Raw genomic sequence first — 26,778 nt, 5'->3', positions numbered from 1 at the left:
TACACATGCTCCAGGTTCAGTGATACTTGCTCCTGGGTTCCTGCCCCTTTCCCTCCCCTTGCACATTACTGGTGGATGGGGACTGGCGCATGGACAACCCCCACCACCAATCTCCCCAGGCCCTGCCTCCCTCTTCCATGCTTTTGGCCAGTCCCTGCTGCTCAGCCCCCCTGCTGCTCCTCCACTCTGCTGCCCACCCCCCACCACTCTGTTTTGAACAGGCAGGCTGAAAAATGGCGAGGAGCCAAAATGGCGCAGGAGCAGGAAGGCTGAACTCCCATCAGACCTTCATCACCACCTTTGACATCATGACCACGCCCCCAAGAACCGCCCACAGCGCTTCATTCGCACTAGGGGAGAAATACACTGGGAGGACATGGCACTCCATTTGCGCATATCTGGAAAAATACCCCCTTTTTCCGTTTGAGGAAAACACGGGGTGGGTGGGAGGAAATAGTGGAATAATGACTGGACGACGATGACATCATGTAATGGACCTGCACAATTCAGTGAGTGAGCAACCATGAATGTGCAATAAGCTTGAGGTGTAGAGATCCCCGTTATCTACTCTTACCAGCAGCAGCTGTCTAAATTTTCAGGACAAGAGGAGCTTGTCCAGAGGAGGGCAAAAAGGATGGGGAGGGGGTCTGGAAACCAAGCCCTCTGAGAAATGGTTGAAACATTTAGCCTGGAGATGAGACAAGTAAGGGGAGAAATGATGGCAATCTTCAGATATCGGAAGGGTCATGCAAAGGATGGAACACACTTGGCCTCTGTTGCTCCAGAGGACTGGACTAGAACCAGTGGGTGGGAATTGCAGGGAAGCTGATTTTGGCTAAACATTAGGAGAAACTTCCTCACAGTGAGAGCTGTTCAGCAGTGGAACAGAGAGCCTTGGGAAGTGGTGGGCTCTCCTTCCCTAGGAGGTATTTAAGCAGGGGCAGGGTGGCCCCCTGGCAGGGAGGCTGTCACTGCAAGATTCCTACCTTGAAAGCAGGGTGTTGGACTAAATGACCTCTGAGGTACCTTCCAGCTCTAAAATTTTATGATTCATGAGAGAGTTTCTCAGGTGGAATTTGAACCCAGGGCCTACGAGATTATAAGGATTCTTCTGAAGCTGTCTTTGTCCCAAATTTCTCCCTGAATTGTGGAGTTCTGGATTACTTATTACTGAGTCTTTTTTCAAAAACAGAACCCATGCATTCAGAATCCTTCTGAATTCTTCTCCCATGCTTAAATGTCAAGATTCCTTCCTTCCTTCTTTCCTTCCTTCCTTCCTTCCTTCCTGGAATGTGACAGCTAGCAAACCACCCTGAACTGGTTAGATTAGTTCAGTAAACCTCACAACAGCTCTATCATTTCCATCTTGCAGATGGGAAGAACTGAAGCTGTAAGAATGAAAGGGTCCCATGCTCTTGCTTTAAGCAGATATCTTCTCTTTTCCTCTCTTCTCTCCCCCACCCAAAATCTTTTTTGCGCAAATCCATTTTTCTCACAGTTGCTAGTCAAACAGTGGGATACATATACTGTATAATCAATAAATTAATTCCAGCCTCTTCCTTTACACAGAAAGAAAGGCACAATTTCCACCCCTGGCCCCACCCTAAAATATCACTTTCACTCTGAAAGAGGTTAACTTGTATAATATGGAAGAGTAAAAAGGATGAAACCCTCAGTGGAGTCCATGCTGTGATTCTGGATGAGTTACTGTCCTGTATTGCACCCAGAGCAGTCATTCTCTCAGATACACCATGGACGTTGGGTGGATAATTGTGCTGGAACTCTGCATTAGGAGAGGTTGGATGATCCAATTGCACTCAAGGTGGAGACACAGCAGAATGCTCAGATCTAGCCCAGTTACAGAAGTAGAACCCCTCAGAGGCTGATTGAAAGGAGGCATGCCCAGAGATGGTGACTCGTCCAGAGGTGCGACAAGCAGCCTCCACCAAAGGTAGACCGTTCCACTGCATCTTTGCAGCGGGAACAACAGACAGATCTACTCATGGCTCATACCAAGATGTAGCAGACCGACCTGCCACCAGCGGAGGCTGAACAGAAGGCAACTGCTGTGCATAGATGCAACTCTCACCCTACCTAGGTATGTATGTTGGATTCACAGCCGTCCTTGAATGATTTCATATCTTTTTTTATTCCATTTTTATCTTTGTAAATGAAATAAACAGTACCAACAACCTAATCAGTATCTACAGTTTCCCAACAATATAGTATTCTTATGAGGACACAGCAATAACGAAAAAGAGAAAAAAAATGAAAAAAGGAAGCAGAAGGAGAAGGAAGAAGAAAGCAAGGAAAGAAATGAAGAAATATAAATAAGTTACTTAAAAGGATTAAATTTAAACTCTTTTGTTCCTTACAATACCTGGCTGCTGTACGACAATCTCACAAGGAGGTCTGCACTCCCTGTCTGAGACGTAGGCAAAAACTAAGTCTTTGAGACCATTGAAATTAATTTTTTCACAGTTAGCGGTGTTCAGTGTAATGCCTTTGACCTTCAAAAAAAACTTTCCCTTCTCCTGAAAGTTTAAAGCCATAGGACTTAGGACCAGCCAACACAAACTCTGTAATAAATTCATCTGCAGGAATTTCGCTTGTGAGGTCTCCTAAGTAATCTCCGAGAGGGGGCATCCACTGCCTCCCTACTCACAAATATCACAGAATCTGTGTCGTGGTATAAACAGCGCTCTTGCAAGCTGTCTAGCAAAGCGTAGAGCTTCAGCCAAGCATATGCTGTTGTAAAGGCAGCTATGAACACATTTTTCCGACCTAGAGTCATCATGCGGTCTTCAGAATGTTTCCAGGACACGCCGGCTGCATCAGCATTGATAAATTCGCACATTGAAACCTCATAAGCATCAGAAAACAGAATCTGAAATAACTCATCAGGGTCTCTCACCACTTGTGTGTTAAGCAGGTTTGTCCTCTGACCAAATTTCCCCCACAGAGAATTTAAAAATAATTTTGCAATTTGCCGTTTTGCGGGGTTCATGGCGATCTCATCGGGGCGCAACGCAACCCCTTCATTTTGGAGATAATCAGCGATATATTGCTGTTTATCTTCTGTGCTGACACACGGGTGCGGGTACCCTGAAGCCTCCTGGTTTTGGCGAAGGTGCATGTCAATGTAATCTGAGAACAAACGGGTGGTCCACCTTTCAAAATGCCAGTCTTCATAAATTTTCACAGCCTTGTAGCCCTTTTCTACAGCCGCATTCAGCTCAACAGTGCACCGTGTTCCTAGCAGAGCCCATTCCTCATCAGAATGTTTACACGTTTCCTGCTGATGCGCTGCTGCACAAGCTGCACACAGGGCAAACATGAGCTTACCGCCCACCTTGGTAGGGAAGACTGGGAAGAAACAACCTCGGGGTGGGTAAACTTTAACCTCTGCAATCCCGAAGTAATCTGAGAGCGGTTTAAAGTTCTCATAAATTATTTTGGGGTGACCACAAGGGTATGCTTTATTCTTGTTCACATAGGGATACAGGCTTGTGAAATCATAGTAATGAATCCGTTCCCCAATTTCAGGTTTACAATACTGACAGACCACATTAGTATGCCCCCCAAAGAGAGCGTCTCTAGGTTCTAGAGGGTCTGGAAAATGAGCACCAGCAAGAAAACTCTTGAGGCCCTCATCTGTTTTTAACATCTGCCTCCACTCGTGTTCCCATATAGTCCTGACTTCAAACCCTATCAGTTTCAGTTCAGCAGCCCTTTTCTGTGTGGAGTTGTACAGGAATTCATATGCTTTACCCTGCAGGGGGTTCTTTTCCTCCGGAGAATAACACACTACACACCCATGCCAAATGCAGCCGTGAAATTCAAAGGCTGTCTTCTTATTATCTATGACCGCATAGCCATCTAGAAAATAAGGGCCAGCTTTGAATTCCCCACCCTTTAAGGCGTGCTGAATCTGAATCTTTTCTTTATGCTCTATGTAGCTCAACCACTGAATTGCAGGGGTGGAAAACCGTTTATACTGCCGGTGATAATTATCTGGTGGGGGTATGGCAGTGGTGTATTCCGTCAGAACCTTAAACCTATACATCGCAAAAGATGTACTAGCCAGAGTGGGGTATTGGAATGGATCTATTGCTAACCTTTTCTTCACATACTTCTTACCATTCCAAAACGCTCTCACTGCCTGTGTGAGTTCCATGATTTCGTGTCGGTACTTGGTGCATGCCTGCTCCAAAACATTAACATCTTGCCTGCGGTAAAACATCAACTCCTTCTGCATTTCAAAAGTTTTTGACTTGTTCTCCTCATACCACGCTAAAAAAGCCTCTCTCTCTCCAGGCATCATGTACTGGGCACCATAGTCCTCTGCTTTAGGCAGCGGGCCCACATAGTCCCAAGTCTCAGGTTTGTTAAAATAATGTGGGAAGTAGCCCTTGGTGCCGGTAAAACCCAAGGCTTTTGGTAGCTTTGAGAGGGCCATGGGTAGATGACAGAGTGAATCGATAAATTTCATATCTAGCCCCTTCACGGTGATACACAGCAATTTCCCCCCTTGAGTAATAAGATCTACAGTCAGTTTCTCTTTTATCAGCTGGCTGAGAATAAAGTAACCATCATACCCCTTTGAGTTATGGGCTATAAAAGTGCACCCTTTGAACTGCGCACTGTCTGTGAAGGTCTTGATAAACTCAGAGAGACAGGAATCACTCTTGAACTCCCACGTTTTGCCAGCCATGGCCCACGGGCTTACGTCCCCATGCGCTTTCACGCTCCGCTTTCTCTTCTTCTTGCCCTTACCTGGTTCATCCTTAAAGCATTCTACAGTTTCACCCGCAAGTAGGGATGTCAGAGAATTTCACCACGAATCTCGGGGAGGCCGAATGCCAGCACATTTGGCCCCCCAAAATTGGTGGCGAAACGGTCTGCTCCCCTGTCCCCCCCCCCAGGACGGGACTTACCTTCGGTGAATCCTCCTGGCGGCAGCAGCTCCGGCGGCGGTTCGGCAGCGGTGTGGCGGCGGTAGCCGGTCTTCCGACCGGCTGCCACCACCGCCATTTCCAGTAAAACAACAACAACAACAAAAGTGATAGGCTACGTAAAGATTTACGTAGCCTATCACGGCTAGATTTTTAAAAAATACCGTGATAGGCTACGTAAATGTTTACGTAGCCTATCACGGCTGAGTAAAAAAAAAAAACCCGCGCATATTCCTTATTTTGGCACGTCTAGTCTACATAGACATTTACATAGACTACGGCGAAAATAAGGGGAACGCAAATAGCTATTTGTAGACGCTACGCTATTTGTGTTCCCCTTATTTTCGCCGTAGTCTACATAAATGTTTACGTAGACTAGACATGCCAAAATAAGGAACGCAAATGGCGCCCATGGGCGCCGCCATTTGCGTACACACGGTTTTTTTGTTTTTTGTTTACTCAGCCATGATAGGCTACGTAAACATTTACGTAGCCCATCACGGTATTTTTTAAAAATCTAGCCGTGATAGGCTATGTAAATCTTTACGTAGCCTATCACTTTTGTTGTTGTTGTTGTTGTTTTACTGGAAATGGCGGTGGCAGCAGCCGGTCGGAAGACCGCCGCACCACCGCCGCACTGCCACTGGAGCTGCTGCCGCCAGGAGGATTCGCCGAAGGTAAGTCCCGTCCCGGGGGGCGTGGGGGGTGGCAGACCGTTTTGCCACCAATTTCGGGGGGCTGAATGCACTGGCATTCAGCCTCCCCGAGATTCGTGGTGAAATTCTCTGACATCCCTACACGCTGTAGAAAATCTTTCTGGTGTAGGAGCTTGAAGGTAGCACACGAGTTAGCTGCACGCTGTCCATGTTACATATAGTCAAACAGGACATTTCTCCTGTGATTTATTTCTATCACATTGTCAAAAACACCATAAACAATCATGTTGACCGTGGCGGCCAGGGCTTTAGCAAAATGGAATTCTGCTTTCAGGTTCCCAGTTTTAATCAAAGAATAGTGATCTCCACATTCTTGGTCTGGCGTCAGGTCGAATGCAAAAAGTGTGTAATCGTTCGCATACTCCTCATGGTTAATTTAAAGGGCCCTATCTTTTATATGTTTGCCAGCTGTTTGTACCAGACTCATGTATTCTCTTACACAGTTTCCATCTTCAAAATTGGGTTGGAGTGGCTTCGTGGGGATTTGCTCTCCATCCAGGTAAAGAGCTGCGAAATTAATATCATAATGCTGAAAATTAAATGGATTTTTATTGAAAGCTCCGCTGAAGGAATCATTATCCACTAGGCCTATAATGACCTGTTTAGGCAGTTGCTCCCAAAACAGGTTTTCCTGATTGGCAACACGGCTTCCTCTTGGCATGCTAATGTCAAAGGCTCCTTGGAGGCTTCTCTCAGTCTCATCCAGTAGCCAAGTCCAGACACAGACAAAGGGATTATTTTCAAAGCTTTTATCCTCTTTTACAACTTAACAACTCTAGCTATGAGCAGCAGGGTACCTATGCCCTACGTTGGAACAGTTGGTCCCCGTTTGAAGGAGAATCACTGGCAGACCCTGAACTTATGGGCTAAGGAGAGTCCCTCCCCTTTTCCCTTGGATCCTCTGGGCGCAGCCGTTGTTTGCGTGCCAACCGGGCACTACGCCTCCTTTCCGCGCCCTCCATTTGGCGCCACTCCCTGCATCGGCGTCGCACGTCCAGCAAGTCTGCTTCCCGCACTCTCTCACTCCCGGGACTGCTATCTATGCTAGGAATGCCGGTGGGAGGAATCTCTGTCAGCTGTTGGCCCTGGGAAGGATGAGCGCGCTCCTCTCCCAGGAGTGGCTCCTCTTCCTTAGAATCAAAACTACTCTGGGATTCTATGGGATTCCACCCTGACAGCTAAACACTTTCATACTCACACGATCCACGGGGTATTTGGCGTTGGCTGTCAACAGAACCTCTGCATGGCCTAAGCGAATGCCAGGGGCCACCCTCACCTTTTTCACAAATAGGGAGGCTGACAAAATTTGCAGTTTGTAATGTCTTGCTGCACTTTCTGTCATTAAGCAGAAAGCATCTTTGCTGCATGTAAGTTTAATTTTCACATCAACTCCATTTAACAGCAGTTTTTCCTGAAAGAACAGATCAGCATGAAGATGTCCCAATGTTGCAGAACCCAGAGTCAGAGAGAACACGAAGTGAAGGAAAAAGAGATTCTTTATTTAACGCGCGGGCTTAAGGCTGGAATCATTTCCAAAGAGCCAGAAGCCCCGAAATACAACAGCACATTGTTTTTATAGACACTGTGACACATATGAAACGGCTCCTCCTCCCCCTCCCGCGTGGGGTTGCAGTCCTCAACCTTTCTTTTCCCAGCACCATTGTTCATAATACAAGAACTGGGTTATAGGGTAGCCCTGATAAGGAGAGAACAGCAGAGAACAGCAGAGAACAAGATATACAATTGTATGACCTTTGACAAGATAAGGAATTCCTGTGTCTCGTCAGCTTACAACAATATATTCAAGGGAGAAAGAGCTCAGCAAGAACATGAAGCATGAGACTGCATGAGGCTACTTAGTCTGACCCCCGATATGGCTGCTACACCAACAGCTCTATTTTTCAGCTTTGAGCTGTTAGGTTTGCTCTTTTAATGAAGCCTTGATTGTTTCCATCCAGACCCGCAGATTTGTGTTCCCCAGCTGTATTTTTGTAAAATAGGCCTGCTGAGAATTGTGTTGCTAGAGTATCCTCACTATAGTTCAGCACAGATTCACTGAAAGCACGATAAGGATAAGAATTATTACTCTGACTTATAAGTCGATCCCCCACCGTTACATCCAGTTGACTAAAGATGGAGGCTATGGGGTAATTCACCAGGCCTACTGCCGCATCTGCAGCAATGTTGCTCCCATCTTCATTGACAATTTTGCAGCACACATAGAGCAAGGTGTTATTTAGATCCATATAATCTTCACCATTTCCTGCGATGAAGAAGTCTAGGGGTGCAGATTCTGTCAGGGCTGACAAGGGGGGTACTTCGATAAACAAACTTCTCTCAATACTGGTCTGCGTAGGACCAATGCTGAATAGATCCAATTCAGATTTAGTGCATTCTTCAGAGCCGCAGTGGATAAAAGCCATGATCGAGTCTAAAATATATCTCTTTTTGATGCAGCTGGACGTCTCTTCTTTCTTACAACACGTCACTTCTGACATCTCTTTCCTCTCCCAACTTTTCTTTTAAGGGGGTGGGGTGGTCCAATCAATCTCACCCGTGATACTTTTCTTTTTCGGCTCCTTTTCCTTTGAATATACATTAGGCCTGACCCCTCTTGAGAAAGTGGATTGTTCACTCTATTCAGAACTGCTTGAGTAACGTGACCAGCCACATCTTTAGCAATATTACATGCAGCAGTCTTTGCGTGGGGTTTGATGATGTCCAAGCCTCTTCTCAAAAGGGGAGCTGCTTTTTGGAAAAGGCTCCTGAAAATCCCTCCGATCCCCGCCCTGTACATAACAGGGGCACCATGGAATCCTGGCAACGCATTTCCGGCCTGGGCCCTATAATATCCCCTATACAGGGTAGGTTCCCCATATGTTTTTAGGATGACCATTTTAACTTTAAAATACCTGGGATCTCCGGGGGCGAAAGTGCAGCTTCACAACCACCTTACCAAAACGAAATGGTACACTTTTGTTCTGATCCGTCTTTATTTCAACAGTGATGGTGTCGATGTGCTGCTTACTCACAGGTATGTAGTGAGGCTTGTCATACCCAATATTGACACATTCCTTGTTGTGTCTACGCGCTGGCACACAGCGCAGTAAAGGTACATAAAAGTCCCCAACAATCTGATGTTCCACAATGTCGGTGTAGATATACAAGGTGTTAAAGCCACCGGTAATGTCAGAATTCCCAGTTAACGGCCCCAATATGCAGATCAGCTCTGTACTGGCTTCTATGCTATACGGTGTTGTTGCTTTAACAACAACTTTTCCAGACACCGCATCGTAGTGCATAATCACTTCCGAGCCACCTGGTTTATCTAGTATAAGCTTGTTTATGTTTTCAACCAGATCAGAAATGCTCGCATAATAGCCACTGTGCAGAAAAAAGGTCCACTTGCTTTTCCCTTGATGAATTTCAATGTGTGCATTGCTAGTTAGAGTGTACCAGCTGTGCGGGCATTGTATCTCAACCAGACCCACTTCCCATGACCCTGGAAGCTCCAGAGATCTTGCTAGACGTATAGTAAACACCGATATGGTGTTCTGTGGGAAAACCTCTGCACAGGCGTTACTAGGCAGGCAGGGTAATGTAAAACCCACTGTCACCCATCCTGTTCTGCCCTTCTATACAGGTTCACAAAGATCAGAAGCGTGCACCCAACTGTTGAACTTGCTAGGCCAGCCTAACCATTTCACTAGGTGATACTTTCTCCTACCCCTACCTTTTGTAGCCAGGACTTCATCTATCCTGTACACCCTATCCTCTGTGGCATTAACCTTCTGTAATTCTTCAGGATAGAAGGTCCCCACTACTGTGTCTCCTTCATAATCTTTTAACTGGTAGACAGGTCTCTTTGCTCTTTGGATGACTTGATCCATTATAAATAACTCTGTGGTGAAATTCTGTTCGTAACCCTTGGCAAAGACACCCTTGCTTTTAGAAATCTGCACATGGTCCCCTTTTCTGAGCAGTGGTGCCTCCTGTTTCCTTTTTACAGAGCTCCCATAGACTACATTCCAAATGGCCAAGGAGTTAGACTGATTAACATCCACAGGTCTAGCTTTGATGGTTCTGTGAAAGCTATGGTTATAACTTTTTAGGAATTGTGGTAGCACGTCTATATAAGTGAAGGTGTTGCTGGCTGTGCAATACCTCCACATTTTTGTTTTTAAAGTCCTGTTGAATCTCTCAACAACCCCTGCTTTTACCTCAGTACTGGAAACAAAATGGTGTACCCCATGTTTTTTGAATAGATGACCCACATCCTTTTTTAGAAACTCCGTTCCTTTGTCCGTCTGTATTTTGATAGGCTGCCTTCCGTCTTGTGTGAAAACCGCTTTAAAAGCTCCAGACACTTCCCTGCCCATTTTGCCTTTTAGAGTGCAAGCCCAGGCATATTTAGACAAAATGTCTTTCACTGTTAAAATATACTTGTAACCGTTGTTGTATTGAGAAAATTGCTTCATGTCGACTAAATCGGCTTGCCATTTCATTGCATCCACTTCAGACACTATGGTCCTATTTCGTTTAAAATGGATCCTGGCTGGTTTATGCAGTGTGTAAGCCTCCTGATCTGAGTAGGGATGTACGAAACTCCCCTTACCTGGCTCCGCTGGGTTCTGCTGGGGGGGGGGAGGCGCTCTGTCCCCCCCGCCGGAATCCTCACTGGCCGACTCCGCTCCGCGGGGATTCTGCGGTGCCGCCGGCCGGCTCTGCCAGCAGCCGGACATCTGGCTGCTGGCTAGCAGGGACGCAAATGGCGGCAGCCGTAGCCACCACTGTTTGCATCCCTGTAGTCAGCCATGATAGGCTACGTAAAGACTTACGTAGCCTATCATGTCTGGCTTAAAAAAACCAAAAAAACATGTGCATATGCAAATGGCGGCAGCTACGGCCGCTGCCATTTGCGTTCCTTATTTTTGGCCATCTTAGTCTATGTAAATATTTACGTAGACTAAGATGGCCAAAAATAAGGAACGCAAATGGCAGCGGCCGTAGCCGCTGCCATTTGCGTACAGGTTTTTTTTTAAAAAGCCAGACGTGATAGGCTACGTAAGTCTTTACGTAGCCTATCACGTCTTGTAAAAAAAAACACGTTCCTTAAAGATTGAGCTCTCTCTATCTCTGTCTGTCTGTCTCTGTCTGTCTCTATCTGTCTCTCTCTGGTTCTTTCTCTTTTTCACTTTCACAATCTTTCTTTCCCTTTTACAATCTTTATTTCACAATCTCTTCTTCTTTCCTTTTTTATTTATTTCATTTATTTATTATATTTCTATACTGCCCAATAGCTGAAGCTCTATTTTCCCTTTCACAATCTTTCTTTCTTTCTTTCTTTCTTTCTTTCTTTCTTTCTTTCTTTCTTTCTTTCTTTCTTTCCAGTTTACAACCACTTACACTAACTTTCTTTTTTTGCTGTCTTTCTCTTTCACAAATTTCTTGTATTTTCTTTCACAGTCAATCTTTCTCTTTCTTTATCTTTATCATCTATCTATTTCACCTTCTCCCTCTTTCGCTCTTTCTGTCTGCACACTCCCCTTTTCTCTCTCAGTGTCCAACGTACATTCTCTGTATTTCTAAACTGGATTGTCTAGACCTTCGAAAACAGATGGCCTGTTAGAGAACAAACTTTGTGTTCCCACTCACCCCCCCCCCCGCTCTTGTGGTGTGGGGAGAAGCAGGGACAAACTCTTCTTTTAATTTATTCTTTATGACATTTCTATCCCACCTTTCATCTGTGGCATTCAAGGCAATAAATATGGGGTTTTCCCCAGGGGATCTTCTACACAAGACCTGCATAGGTTGAGTAAGGTGGCTAATGTGCGCAGCTCCTGAGAGCAACTTTCCCCACCTGGTGCTCTCCAGATCTGTTAGACTGCAGGGACGTCTCTGCCCTGAGCAGCATACAATCTAAATTTTAAACAGTAGCAGAAAGAAAGAAGGAAGCTGTGGCAAGGGTAACAGAGAAAGGAGTAGAGAGGAACGAGGCAAAGGAATGAGGGCTGGATGCAAGCACATGCACCTATATTTGCTTGTATGCAGTCCTAGGTGTGGTTGCTCACAAGTAAGAATGACTCTGTTCAATGGTGCTTCGTCCTTCTGGGAATCTGTGCCTGAGATTGCAGCCAGAGGCCTCTCTTTAGTTGCCAATGAGGACTAGAAGCATTGCGAGGCCAAACATGAATGTCGAAAAGAAAAAGAAACAAAAGGTTTGCCTGGATTTCCAGGGCAGGTGGAAATGAGAGGACTTTTCTTGGCTTTGCTGGGGGTTATTATGGTATATAACAAGGGGCTTAGACAAATTCATAGAGGATAAAGTTCTATCCAGTGCTGCTCACCTTGAGAGTGAAATGGAAGGTTCCCTCTACAGAGGACAGAACAAAAGGGCCTGTTGCCTTTGTGCTGTGGGCTAGAGTGATGGGCTAGGTGGATCTTTTGGGTGTGATCCAGCATAGTGGCTTGCACATTTGATCTATAAGTAGCTAGCGTCACGGTACCAACAGTGCAACATCCATGTTCAGAGATGGTCTACCTGGGAATCCCAGATGTTTTGGACAGGTGACTGGGGAAGGGTATCCCCTTCCTGTCTGGCTGATGGACTTCCCAAAACTATTTGTCTGTCTGCAGTTGGACACGCTGGATATTGGACTTAGGTGGACTGCTTTGCTCTGATTCAGCCTGGAAATTGTGAGGACTTTAAAACAAAATTTGAAAGACCCTGCGCTAAGCACACAGCCAAGTTGGGGCTTTAAAACATCTTTTATAAATGCTCCTTGCCGGCTACACCCTTTAAAATGATGTTTTCCCCACCATCACCCATTCCCCAGCGCCCAGGGAAAGGAGAAGGGCTGGTTTGAAAGGGACTAGCATCCAAGTTTCATAGAAAAAAGAGGGGGGGGGGTTGTGTGGTGGGTGCCAAAGAGGGGTTTTAACCCAGACCTCTAACTTGGGAGCCAATTCCATGGAAACTTGTTCACCCATGTCTCAATAGGCCTCCCCAAATGGCAATGACATCACCAGTGGCTTTGGTGAGTGACCTCTGACCCCTGTCTGGCTGTCCCGCATAGAAAGGCTGTCGTCTTGTCCCATGCTGTCTTGTCCCTCTTTTTCCCAGGGTCTTGGATCCCTCCCCCCCCCACTTCTGCCCACCCCAAACAGAGCTGTTTTGAATGAATCAAGTCTAGAGAAGAGGCCGTGGTGGGTCTGCAGCCGTTTAAGGTCCACGGAGACCATCTGATGGAGCTGGCAACTTATATCCTGAAAAGGATTTGGGGCAAAGGGTCCCTTAAGTTTTCTTTTTCTCCTTCAAATTTTCTCCCCCCACCCCTTTTTTCCCCAACCCTCTTTGCTGCACTTCAGAAAACAGGAAAGAGGAGTTCCAGTAAATCATCGCTATCATCACTTGATAAAAATCTGCTTGGGAAAACAGAGACCAAACACAAAAACAAGTAAGTGGAGAACTTTTTCAAATGACTTCTCTTTCTTGCACAATGTTGCATAACGTTGGAAGCTTTGGAGAACTGACTTTGTAAACCAGAAAAGAGTTAATCCCTAGATGGGTACGACTCCAACCCAAAAACCAGCTGTGAAAGAAAGAGCAGGAGAAAGAGAGACAGATTTTTTTTTTCACTTTGACCAGGTTTGCCTCTCTTGACATTGTAATAATTATCATACTTTCATATTTTTGTTGTCGCTTTGAAGTGCTACAAGAAAGAGGGGAGATACATTTGTGGAATAAATATATTCCATAAATATCTGGTATAAAATTCTAAATATCCCCTGCCTTGATTTCCCATGGACTTCTCTGCTGCTTCTCTGCTGCTTCATGTTGCTTCTCTGGGGAAAAAATGCCTGTTATTAATGAATCCAGTTCTTGGTGACGTTGTCAATGGTCCCTTTAATTCCTTCTGCCTAGTTCTAGCTATATAGAAAGGTGTGTGTGGCAACTCCTGAAGGTGTTGTTTCTTTGGAAGGAAAAGGATGGAGTGAGAGCTGTTTTCAGTAAGATTTTTTTTTAATGCTGTTTGCCTTTTGTTAGAGGTGAGGTTTTTTTGGGGGGGGGGAGGAGCAGCAGAAAAGAGGGGGTTACATAGCCTCCAACATTTTACAGATTGAAATAGGAGCATGTTCCTAATATTGATACTCATACTCCAACAAGAACTCTTTCCTAGGGTCCCTTTTGCAATAGATAGAGAGATAGCTGAAGGTTCTACTTGGTCCATTCAGTGCTGTATTAATTTACTCCATCATAACTTGTCCTGCACTGTTTTAGAAAGCCAAGAGGAGGCTCTGTGTTCATTAGGCTAAAGGATTTACCGGAAATTGTTCTTATCCTACCATCTTAGCAGCAGTCCAAAAAGAACCATAGCAGCACATGAAATGATAGGCTATGACCTGCTTGGAACTTTAATGTTTATTTAGATTCATGAAGACTAGGGGATAAGATACATCTCCCACTCCCCACCCTCTGCCCTTACTTGGAGACTTCGCTTCATAGACACCCCTGGGCCAGATGAGTTGAATCCCCAAAGAATAAAGATTCCAGCAACTCAGGTGAATGAAATGTTAACATGGCATTTATTTTACAAACACCACCACCCCTAGGACAAAATAGGGTTTGTGATAGTCCAGGGACCCCAAAATAAGGGGGATTGTCTGATAAATAAGGATAATTGGTTAGCATTTACACCCCCTCTGACTAGAATAAATTTTGCAAATCAGGTGGGAGAAGCAACCATTGCAGAGATGAAGGATGCAAAATTAGAGATCTGTATAGGTGGGAGAAAGGGCAGGAGAGACTAACAGATGAAAAGGCTGGAAGTGTCACAATAATGAGATTTATTTTTCTCCCTGCGAAATTTCTGAAGAGGGAAAAAGATAGGAGGCAAGAGATGAAAGGGAATCTTGGAATCTCCGATGGTCCCTTTAAGATGAATGCACAGTTTCTTCCTCTTCTAAGATTCATGACTCAGTGTCTAGTGTCAGTCATTTTGTGTGGGGGGGTGGTGGTGCAGAATTACTGCAAAGGCAGATGTGGCATGGGAATATGTGGGACAGATGTAGGTGAGATGGAGCGGGGGGGTTAAAATTATTTTGGGGTGGAGGAGATCTGCAAAAGGTGGCTGTTTTCTAAGCCATGTGCATTTGGGCATGTGTATTTCTGCATGTGCGCAAAAGGTGGGGATATTCCTTGAAGATCAGCCCATTATGGCCCAATGGCAGTTCAAAGGACAGGGTGTTTTGCGCCTTCAGATGCATCCATTCTCACTTGTGTTGATGTCTGTGCCAAAATGGAACCCGTACCATGAAAAACTCCATTTTCTTCCTTAGTGCCTATGTGTCCCTGTCCCCATACCTCACCTCCCAGGTACATAGTTTCCCTGCTGGCTTTTGGACACAGAAAGAGAGCAATTTGCTTAAAGGCACCCAGGGTACAGCCCCTCCACTCCCACTCCATGAACCAAGGTAGAGGGGTGAGAGTGAGAGAGAGTCTGTGTACGTAGATGATTAAATAAGGCCTACAATCCAGGGTTGGTTTTTCTCTTTGGTTATCTAGCTGTATGAGTATATATGATGTCATAAAGCTAGAGAACCGAATGTATAAACCTGCCCACTATTCAACAGGGCATCCTGCATTTTGAAAGATTCCCCTGCATCTCTCCAGTGGTGGGATGGTGGATCTTTGCAAGGGTAGACAAAGCTGAAGGGTTATTTTTCTCACCTACAGAATTAAGCTCTCCAAACTGGGAAAATGGGCATTAAAATAGTAGATGCAGTTCAATGTAAGGAAGTGATACATGTTGGGGAGTCCCAACTTCACATGTATGCTGATGGGATCTGAGCTAGCGGTGACTGACCAGGAAAGAGATCTTGGGGTTGTGGTGGACAGCTCAATGAAAATATCAAGACAGCTTTTTACAGCTGCTGTAAAAAAGGCAAAGTCCATGTCAGGCATAATTAGAAAAGGAATGGAGATGGTGCAGCCACACTTGGAATACTGTGTCCAGTTCTGGTCACCACACCTAAAAATAGATATTGTAGAGCTGGAAAAAGTGCAGAACAGGGCAACTCAAATGATCACGGGGCTGGAGCATCTCCCCTATGAGAGAGGGTTACAACAGCCGGGATTGTTCAGCTTGGAACAAAGAAAGGTCAGGGGAGACATGATAGAGGTCTACAAAATGATGCCTGGTGTGGAGAATGTGGAGAGGGAGACATTGTTTTCCCTCTCCCATAAAGTAGAACCCAGGGTCATCACATGAAGCTGAATGGTGAGAGATTCAGGTACTGCTGTGCCGAAAATGTCTCCCACATTTTCTTTGACCATTCTCATTCAATTTGATAGAGCAGAAATTGCTTCCAAAAAGAAATTCAAAGGAGGAGAAATTCTCGTGGGTTGGGTTTGGGGTTCTTGTACTTACCTTACTTGTGAGGTGGCTGAGGAGTGGGCATGAGTGTCCTGTCTGTCATTGTACAACAATTTCTGTGGCAGCCTGTAGCCACCTCGGCTTCCCGCACTTCCGTTAAAGCTGCCATGAGGAAGACATCTTGAGGCAATTCCTCCCATGGGGCTTTTTCAGTTCAGGACGTGCAGGTGGCCTGGGAGCTGCAGAGCAGTGGAAAGATGTGCAATAGGGAGAGAAAACACACACAGCACCCTCAGCCACCTCGCAGGGATTAGGTAAGCTCAAGAAGACCACCAAAAGAAATTCAAAATCCTGGCTCAAAAGAGTGGAAGCCTCAACACAAGTTGATGATACTACCACCCACAGAAGCAGTGCAGTAAACCAAAAGCCCTGAGGAAAAAAGAAAGAAGCTGTGCTACAACCCCTGCCAATAGCCAGCCCTACCTGTGAGAAACTGTTGGAGAATTTCTCCTCCCCTAGGAGAAATTCGGTGAAATGGTCCCCCCAATTTCTCTGCCCACAAATAGGCTGGAGAATGTTGAGAGGTCATTTGTGCACAGCTCTAGATTCCGGACAGATCAAAGGAAGCAATTCTTCACACAGCACATAGTTAAACTATGTAATTTGCTTCCAAAAGATGTGGTGATGGCCACCAACCTGAATGACTTTATAAGGGGATTAGACAAATTCATGGAGGAGAAGGCTATCCATGGCTACTGGTCCTGATGGCCACATATTTTCTCCAGTATCGAAGGATATATGCTTATGTGTACTGATTAATGGGAAAGACTAGAGATCGTTTCAAGAAAATCGGAGATCTCAAGGGAACGTTTTGTGCAAAGACGGGCATGATAAAGGACAAAGAAGGCAGGGACCTAACAGAAGCAGATGAGATTAAGAAGAGGTGGAAAGAATACACAGAAGAACTATACAGGAAAGATCTCAATGTCCCTGATGGCCATGATAGTGCGGTCACTGAACTTGAGCCGGACATCCTAGAGAGTGAAGTCAAGTGGGCCTTAGGAAGCATTACTGACAACAAAGCTAGCGGAGATGACAGTCTTCCAGCTGAGCTATTTAAAATCCTAAAAGATGATGCTGTTCAAGTGCTGCACTCAATATGCCAACACATCTGGAACACTCAACAGTGGCCTGAAGACTGGAAAAGGTCAGTTTACATTCCAATTCCAAAGAAGGGCAACGCCAAAGAGTGTTCAAACTACCACACAATTGCGCTCATTTCACATGCCAGCAAGGTGATGCTCAAAATCCTACAAGCTAGGCTTCAGCAGTATGCGAACCGAGAACTACTGGAAGTACAAGCTGGGTTCTGAAGAGGCAGAGGAACTAGAGATCAAATCAGCAACATTCGCTGGATCATGGAGAAAGCAAGAGAATTCCAGAAAAATGTCTATTTCTGCTTCATTGACTACGCTAAAGCCTTTGATTGTGTGGATCACAACAAACTGTGACAAATTTTGAAAGAGATGGGAGTACCACACCACCTTACCTGTCTCCTGAGAAACCTGTACGAGGGTCAAGAAGCAACAGTAAGAACCGGACATGGAAGAACCGATTGGTTCCAAATTGGGAAAGGAGTACGACAAGGCTGCATATTGTCGCCCTGCTTATTTAACTTATAGGCAGAGTACATCATGAGAAACGCCGGGTTGGATGAATCACAGGTCGGAATTAAGGTTGCCGGGAGAATGATCAACAACCACAGATACGCAGATGATTCCACCTTAATGGCAGAAAGCAAAGAGGATCTAAAGAGCCTCTTGCTGATGGTGAAAGAGGAGAGTGCAAAAGCTGGTTTGAAGCTCAACATTAAAAAAGCTAAGATCGTGGCATCTGGCCCCATCACTTCCTGGCATATAGAAGGGGAAGGAATGGAAGCAGTGACAAATTTTGCTTTCTTGGGCTCCAAGATCACCGCAGATGGTGACTGTAGCCATGAAATTAGAAGACGCTTGCTCCTTGGGAGGAAAGCTATGGCCAACCTAGACAGCATAGTAAGAAGCAGAGACATCACCTTGCTGACAAAGGTCCGTCTAATCAAAGCTATGGTTTTCCCTGTAGTAATGTATGGCTGTGAGAGCTGGACTATAAGGAAGGCTGAGCGCCGAAGAATCGATGCTTTCGAACTGTGGTGCTGGAGAAGACTCTTACGAGTCCCCTGGACTGCAAGGAGGTCAAATCAGTCCATCCTAAAGGAAATCAGCCCTGAGTGCTCATTGGAAGGACAGATACTGAAGCTCAAATATTTTGGCCACCTAATGTGAAGAGAAAAGTCCCTGGATTCCTGGAAAAGACCCTGATGCTGGGAAAGACTGAAGGCAAAAGGAGAAGGGGACGGCAGAGGATGAGATGGCTGGATAGCATCATGGATGCAATGAATATGGACTTGAGCACGCTCCAGGAGAGAGCGGAGGACAGGAAGGCCTGGCGTGCTATGGTCCATGGGGTCACGAAGAGTCGGACGCGACTGAACGACTGAACAACAACAACTCTTTTCCGTTGCTGGTACTTGTACCACCTGAAGTACTGTGAAGTGTCACCAGTTGAGAAGGCACTGCTCTAACCACTCTACTGCCCTGTCTCTCTAAATCCAGTCTACCTTCTTCTGGGTCCCTTTTTTTGGCCATGCTAAAGCAGGGGTGGAGTACCTTATTCTTATGAAGGTCCATTGACTCATGGGAAGAGTCAAATGTAGGGGGAAGGCATGGGCAATAGTGGGCAAAGCCAGAGCTAAAAGCAGGCAGAGTTTGCAGCACTGCAGGGTTGTAGAGTACTTTGTCTCTGTGTGTGCCACCCCAGCATGTTCACTCTTTCTCTGTGGCCCTCCAGCCTGCTTCTTTACTCTCACTCTCACTCAGTCTTTGCCACCCTAGCATGCATGCTCTCTCTCTCTCTCTCTGCACTGCACCAGCTCTCTTTCTCTGTGCCACCCTCTGCCACTTTCTCTCCCTCTTTGTCTGTGCCACTCCAGCATGCTTGCACTCTCTCACTCTCTCTTTTGCTTGTCACCTCACCATGGCACACGCTTTCTCTCTCGCTCTCTGCACCACCCCAGCTCTTTCTCTCTGCCATCTGAAATTAAGCCACAGTTCCCCACCCTACCACAAAAGTGTGCCAGAAGGTCAGGAGCTGGTTATATTCCCCCATATATGCCCCTTTATGTGGTCTATTCAACATGAGCTGAGGCTTTGGTCTGTGTGCCCTCACTGACTGGGAATCTACTGGAGCTGGGCCTTTCCTGCTGTGGTACCAGCCTTATGGAATGCTTTTTCCACAGAGGCCTATCAGGCTCCAACCTTTAGGGCTTTTAGAGGCCAAATTAAAGTCTGGCTATTCAGGAAGGCCTCTAAGGCAGCCTGATTTCATGAGCCTATTGCTTTGGGTTCCCTTGTGGCCATTTCTGCTGCTTTGCTTTCTTTTTCTCTGTGCTTTTGGTTTATGAGAGGGACAGGGGGCATGTGACCCTGTTGCTCTTGCTCAGTCTCTCAGCAGCTGTTGATTCCATCTAGGGATGTACGGACTTTGTAAAATCTGTTCCATCTGTCTTTCACGGATTGTTGGGTACCTTTCATTCCATCAGCCACTCATTGGTGTAATCAGATTTCTTCCCATTTCCTGAATTTGCACAAATTTACACTTGCAAAAATGTGCAAATCCCCCCCCGTGCACATTTTCATGCTTTAGCCTATGCGAGAAATGCTCATTTTCAGCTGGTGTTTTTTAATTTGATGTATCTTTCTACAACAAAATTTGCGTAAAATTCCAGAAAGAAAAAAACTGGTCTGCAAGTCTGTGAAAACTGTGCGGTTTGGGAAAACCCAGTCTGCTGTGGAATCTGCGGGTCAGATTCACAGAACTACAAACTCATTTGATTCTGTTGTGAATTTGTCCAACATCCCTAATTCCATCTACTGTATCCACTCCTGTGGTTCCACTCCTACCTACAGGGCCAGTTCCAGAGAGGGGCATTCAGAGACTGTTTTTCAGCCCCTTGGCAATTGTGCTATGGGACGCCACAGGGCACTATCATATCCCCAATGCTGTCTAACAGCTCTATGATGCCGTGGGAGAAGTCATTAGGAGACTTGGAGCAAAGTGCCATCAGTGTGCTGATGACTCCCAGCTCTGTTTCTTGATTACACCTGAATCGGGTGAGGCTGTGTGAGTCAGTGCCTAGATGCAGTGTTGGGCTGGATGAGGGCCAATAAACTGAGGCTGAATGCTGGCAAGATGGATGACTTGTGGGTCAGTGGTTTCCAGGGAGGCTACCTGTTCTGGATGGGGTTGCAATCCATCTAAAGAATTAGCTACACAGTCTCAGGGATACTCCTGGATCCATCTTTGTCACTGGGGGCCCGGGTAGCCACACTGCTTGGCGCACCTGCTATCAGCTTTGGCTGGTATGCCAGCTGCGGCTGTTCTTGGACTGGTGAAGCTTGTCCATGGTGGTCCAGGCATTATAATCTCGAGGCGGAACTATGACAATGTGTTCTACGTGGGGCATCCCTGTCTATAACAGGGGTGCAGAACTTCTTTCAGCCCAAGGGCCGAATTCCATTTCAGAGAAGCTCTTGGGAGACCCATACCAGTGGTGGGTGGAGCAAAAGGGGCAGCCCCCAAAATACCCACATATTTTAGCTTCAAGCTCTTACTGCCAGTAACTCAACCTTCAGAGAGGCATTTCCATGTTTTAGAATGGGGTGGGAAAACTGCATAAATGCCAAGAAACCACCAAACAATTGGTGGTCAGGGGAAAGAGGGTGGGGCCAGAGAAGGGGCATGGCCATCTGGGGAACACTGGCGGTCTGGATTTGGCCCCCACGCCTAGCATTTCAGTCTAGAAGCTGCAGCTATGTACATCGATAAAATGCGGCCTCGAAAAAGCAATCTTGAAGTGATCATGTGTGCAATTGAACAGATATTCAATTCAGAGAGCCAGTGTGGCGTAGTGGCTAGAGTGTTGGACTAGGAGCTGGGAGATCTGGGTTCTAGTCCCCACTCGGCCATGAAAGCTCACTGGGTGACTTTGGGCCAGTCACAGACTCTCAGCCCAACCCACCTCACAGGGTTGTTGTTGTGAAGATAAAATGGAGAGGAGGAGGATAATGTAAGCCGCCTTGGGTTCCTTGCGAGAGGAAGAAAGGCGGGGTATAAATGCAATAAATAAATAAATAAATAAATAAATATTCTTCTGTGTTGTCTTTTACTAATCAGTATGAGCATACCTCCACATAGATAAAAACACAGAATGCAGAGACTTGATGCAGTCCTAATTGCAATTGCAAAAGGTGGCCCTTTTCTAGCAATGTTTTATATTCATGCCCATCAGTAACATCAAGGAAGGAGAAGCTGCAAAAGAAGGGGAGGAATCAAGAGCTGTGGCAACTTTGTGCATGCACCAATTAGGGAAATTGTCCGAGTTAGGTTGGAATTCAGGAGGTGCAGAATGTGAACCAGAAGAGCGAACTTGAGAAATCAGAAAAGGGACAGAACCAGGGGCATCTTCCCATCTCTAATAATGTGAGTTTTTAAAATCGTAATGTTTTTTTCTTTATTTGCATACTGTGTGAGAAAGAGAGATGGAGGAAGGCGTGAACATGTCCAGCAGAATAATGTGGTAGAGTCTGAAGGTGGCAGAAAGGACTATATCATTTCAGAGTTCAGGGGAGTAAATCTCTCTGTGTGTGTAAGTGTAATTTATTTATTTGATTTGTACCCTACCTGTCTACCAAGAAAAATAGCACTCAGTCTTCTAATCTTCATTATGCAATAACTTGCTTTATCTGCATTAGGTTGTTATGCTTTCTTTGTTTTTGTGCTTGTTTTGATATTCTGTTCTTTTACATGCTGTGATGTAAGCAGCTTTGGGTTTTAAAAACCAATGTGTAAGAAAAAGCTGGATGCAAATTTATAAATACATCCTGTGTCTCTAGATCAGCCTTCTCCAACCTGGTGCCCTCCATATGTTTTGGACTACACCTCCCATAATCCCCCAGCCATTGGCCACGCTGGCAGGGGCTGAACTGAGTTGAAGTCCAAAACACCTAGAGAGCACCAGGTTTGGGAAGGTTGCCATAGATATACAAATATGTTATAGTTTGCTGATTGAAACATCCCAGATAGTCACCCAAGGCTGCTAAGGGGCTGGAAATAACTCTGTTGGCACTGAAATGGGCTTGGATGGCATATGGGAGAGAGCTGTGCTGAGTTTCCCTTGGTAAGGAGTGTTTTTCTTCCCCCTTTTCATGCCCCCTTTTGTCTCCAGTTTCCTCCTTACCCATCCAACCCCAGATGTTGAGCACAATCGTGGTCAAAGAGGAAGGCATCTCCTGCCCGCCTTGGCTGCCAAGAAGTCGGCAGCTGTGGCCAAGGCCATTTCTGTTCATTGGACTCAGGGGCTGAATGAGGCCTCCTTGGCAAGACACCAAAAGCCAGTTCCAGAGCCACCAGCCCCATCTTTGAAATCTGCTCCTTTGTTCTTTCTCAACAGTTCCTCATTTATTTTGTTAATAAGGAGATGCTCAAAGCTGTGTTGGGTGGGGACAGATGGCTTAGGAAGAAGCTGATTAAAAGGGAAGGAGGAACAGACACATGGGAGTAATTTACAAAAGTACGAATGGTGCCGAAAGAGTAACACAGGGATGGGAAACCAGCCCCCTTTCTAACCCAATGCTGCGCAGGATTCCTATAACGAAGCTGGGAAGTAGTTACTTCCTAAGGCAATAAACAAAACAACGGAGAATCAGAGCCTCGTGATGGCGCTTTACTGCCCCTAGGGAATTGGGCTGTAAACTGTGCCGTCTCAGTTGAGGGGGGTCTCTGTAAGTTCTGAAGTGGGCATTCAGAGGGCAAGCCTCATTCAGCACAAGGGGAGTTGCTTCTGAGGAGACACTAATGGGTTTGTGCAGGGACGGGAAACACACAGGAAACACCCCTTGACCAGGGTCACAGCGAAAGGCACCCCCTGGGCAGGGCTAGCACACCCGAGGTCAATGCGGGCGCTGGGGCACACAGCAACTGTACCCGGGAGAACCTGGCTTGAGGAAAGGAATCGGACTTCAAGCAGCCTCAGGGAATCCGGTTTTGCCCTGATAAGCTCCGGAGCGGCTGCTGGACGGCCACGACGTCATCTATCCCTAACAACCTCAGCACGCAGCCGGCTCAAACTGAATCGCTGGTGGAGACACACACACCCCACCCCCAGACAGATATTATTCCATAAATTGGGTGCTACCATGGAAAAAGCCCTCTTCCTGGTTGCTGTGAGATGGCAATCTGTAGGTCATATCACAACCAGCAAGGCCTCCTCCAATGATCTTAATGATTGCACAGGTAGGGATGTACGAAAGTCACTTACCTTTTCAAAGGGTGACATTCGTGGGGGGGGGGGAAGGCCGGGGGGGAGGCACTCCGTCCCTCCCCCCCCGAATCCTGGCCGGTTGGCTCCACAAATGGCGGCAGCCGTAGCCACCGCCGTTTGCTTCCATGCAGTCAGCCGTGATAGGCTACGTTAATGTTTACGTAGCCTATCACGGCTGACTAAAAAAAAACACAAAAAATGCGCGTACGCAAATGGCGGTGGCCACGGCCGCCGCCATTTGCGTTCCTTATTTTGGCACGTCTTAGTCTACATAAACATTTACGTAGACTAAGACGGCGAAAATAAGGGGAACACAAATAGCGTAGCATCTACGCTATTTGCGTTCCCCTTATTTTTGCCGTCTTAGTCTACGTAAATGTTTATGTAGACTAAGACGTGCCAAAATAAGGAACGCAAATGGCGGCGCCCATGGGCACCGCCATTTGCATACGCACTTTTTTTTTCCCCTTTTAAATCAGCCATGATAGGCTACGGAAACATTTACGTAGCCTATCACGGTGTTTTATCTAGCTGTGATAGGCTACGTAAATCTTTACGTAGCGTATCACTTTTTTTGTTTGTTTGTTTTTTTAACTGGAAATGGCGGCGGCAGCCGGTCGGAAGACCAGCCGCCGCAGCCGCCGCCACACCACCGCCGCACCGCCACTGGAGCCACCGCCGCCAGGAAGATCTTCCCGAGGTAAGTCCTGTTCCGGGGGGGGGGGCAGACCGTTCTGCCACCAATTTCGGGGGGCCGAATGCGCTGGCATTCGGCCTCCCCGAGAATCCTGTTGAAATTCTCTGACATCCCTATGCACAGGTCTGAGGAAGGCAATCTGGCAGGTAGGGATGCCAGAGAAATTCATTTGAGGGGCGGAGTTTGATGAGTTTTCCTTGCCCCTCTGGAGTTCGGTTCTGTTCCCACTGTAGCACCTGACTCGATCTGCAGCAAGTTGGGCCAGTTCACAGTTTTTCTGGAAATTTCACGCATTGGGGGGCTGCAATTTGTGGAAATTGCATTAATTACACAAATTACGGCCAAAATTGTGTTATTTGCACAAATCCAGCCATAATTTGTGCCAAGTTGGTAATTTGCACGGATTGCAGAACCTTCCCCGCAAAGAATATGCAAAAAAGTTTGGGGAACAGCCTGCAGCTCGGCTCATAGACACAAAGTGAGTCATACAATGCCGCAGGACTCCATTGAACCAAAAAAGAACCAGATTTCCCAGCGGCATCCCTACCACCATGTAACCTGGTCCCAAGCCATTCAGAGCTTTATTTATTTTTTATTATTTTTATTTATTATTGCATCTATATCCCGCCTTTTTTCCTCTTGCAAGGAACCCAAGGTGGCTTACATGATCCTCCTCCTCTCTGTTTTATCCTCACAACAACAACCCTGTGAGGTAGGTTGGCCTGAGAGTCTGTGACTGGCCCAAAGTCACCCAGTGAGCTTCCATGGCCGAGTGGGGACTAGAACCCGGATCTCCCGGCTCCCAGTCCGTCACTCTCGCCACTACACTACACTGGCTCTTTATATGCCAACAGCAGGAGTTTGCACTTGGCTCCATAGCTATTAGGTAGCCAGTGCAGTTGCTTCAACACTGATATGTGCACAGCCATGTGCTTCACTTCATTCTGCACTAGCTGCAGCTTCCAGACCAACCACAAGGGTAGCCCCACATAAAGCACAGTAATCTAAGCATGAGGTTACCAATGCTCGGACAGCAGTGGCCAGTAAGGATGTACGAAAGGGACTTACCTGGTCCCGCAGCTTGCTTCGTGGTGGGGGGGAGGCGCTTCGCTTCTCCCCCCGAAGTTCAGGCAAGGGGGGGGAGGTGCCCCGCCTCGCCCGGCCGAAATTCAGGCCGGGGAGAAGCGCCCCGTCTCCCCGGCTGCAAAATACAAAAGTGAAAAAAACAAACAAACCGTGATAGGCTACGTAACGATTAACGTAGCCTATCACGGCTAGATTTCCAAAGTCAGCCGTGATAGGCTACGTTAGTCATCACGTAGCCTATCATGGGTGACTTTGGGGAGAAAAAAAAAGCGCGTATGCAAATGGCGGCGCCCCATGGGCGCCGCCATTTGCATTCCTTATTTTGGCACGTCTAGTCTACATAAAGATTTACATAGACTATGGTGAAAATAAGGGAATGCTATTTGCGTTGCCCTTATTTTCGTCGTAGTCTACGTAAATCTTTACGTAGACTAGACGTGCCAAAATAAGGAACACAAATGGCGGCGCCCATGGGGCGCCGCCATTTGCGTACATGCTTTTTTTCCCCCAAAGTCACCCGTGATAGGCTACGTGACGATTTACGTAGCCTATCACGGCTGACTTTGGAAATCTAGCCGTGATAGGCTACGTTAATCATCACGTAGCCTATCACGGGGGTGTGTTTTTGTTTTTGTTTTACTTTTTTATATTGTAATGGTGGCAGCAGCAGCCAGTCAGGAGACCAGCCGCTGCCCCCGCCCCCGAGGAAACGCCACTGAAACGCTGCCGGGACCCGCCGCCGAGAGGGACATTCGGCCACGGTAAGTCCCATCCCGGGGGGGGGGGGGCGCGGGAGGCCGGCGGAGAATTTCCCCAACACTTTCGGGGGGCCGAATGCCTCGGTGCTCGGCCTCCCAAAGATTCATGGAGAAATTCTCCGCCATCCCTAGTGGCCAGGCTATCATTGTCTAGCTAGTGGCAGAGGAGTGGGGAGGAATAGGATCTATCAGCAGCACTTGATCACATGGAGCCTTCATGTTCTGGGGCAGTCTGTCTCTCATGTGCCAGTTTGCTAGCGGAGAACAGGAGAAGATGTGCTGTTGTGACCAGTTTGTGGCCTCCCCTGACGGTGACTGGTTGGCCACTTTTTGATACAGGTGGTTATATCCAGGTTTAGTCCTGCTTAGAGTAGACCCGTTGTAATCAAGAGGACTTGACATAATCATGACTTGGGATGTACGGATTGTATAAAATCCAGTCCATCTGTGTTTCATGGATTGTCAGGCACCTTTCATTCTGTCATCTGCCCCATTGCTGTAATCAGATTTTTTGTTTCCAAATTTGCACAAATGTGCATTTGTGTAATTTTGCATGTGTGGAAATGCGCAAATCCCCCCCAAATGCGCATTTTCATGCTTTAGCCAATGGGGGAAATTCACATTTTTCACCGTTTTTAAAAATGTTGCATATTATTCTTAGACGAAAAACTTGGCTAAGTTAGAAAACCAGTCCACAAGTCCACAAAATCTGCCTGACAGGCTGTGGAATCTGCGGGTTGGATTCTGAAAATCTGAACTCATTTGGTTTT

The sequence above is a fragment of the Heloderma suspectum genome, chromosome W (assembly GCF_057233095.1).
Source record: "Heloderma suspectum isolate Gila_16-S chromosome W, 16-S_ref, whole genome shotgun sequence".
NCBI classification, from domain to species: Eukaryota; Metazoa; Chordata; class Lepidosauria; order Squamata; family Helodermatidae; genus Heloderma; species Heloderma suspectum.
Note: the sequence above shows the minus strand (reverse complement) of the source record.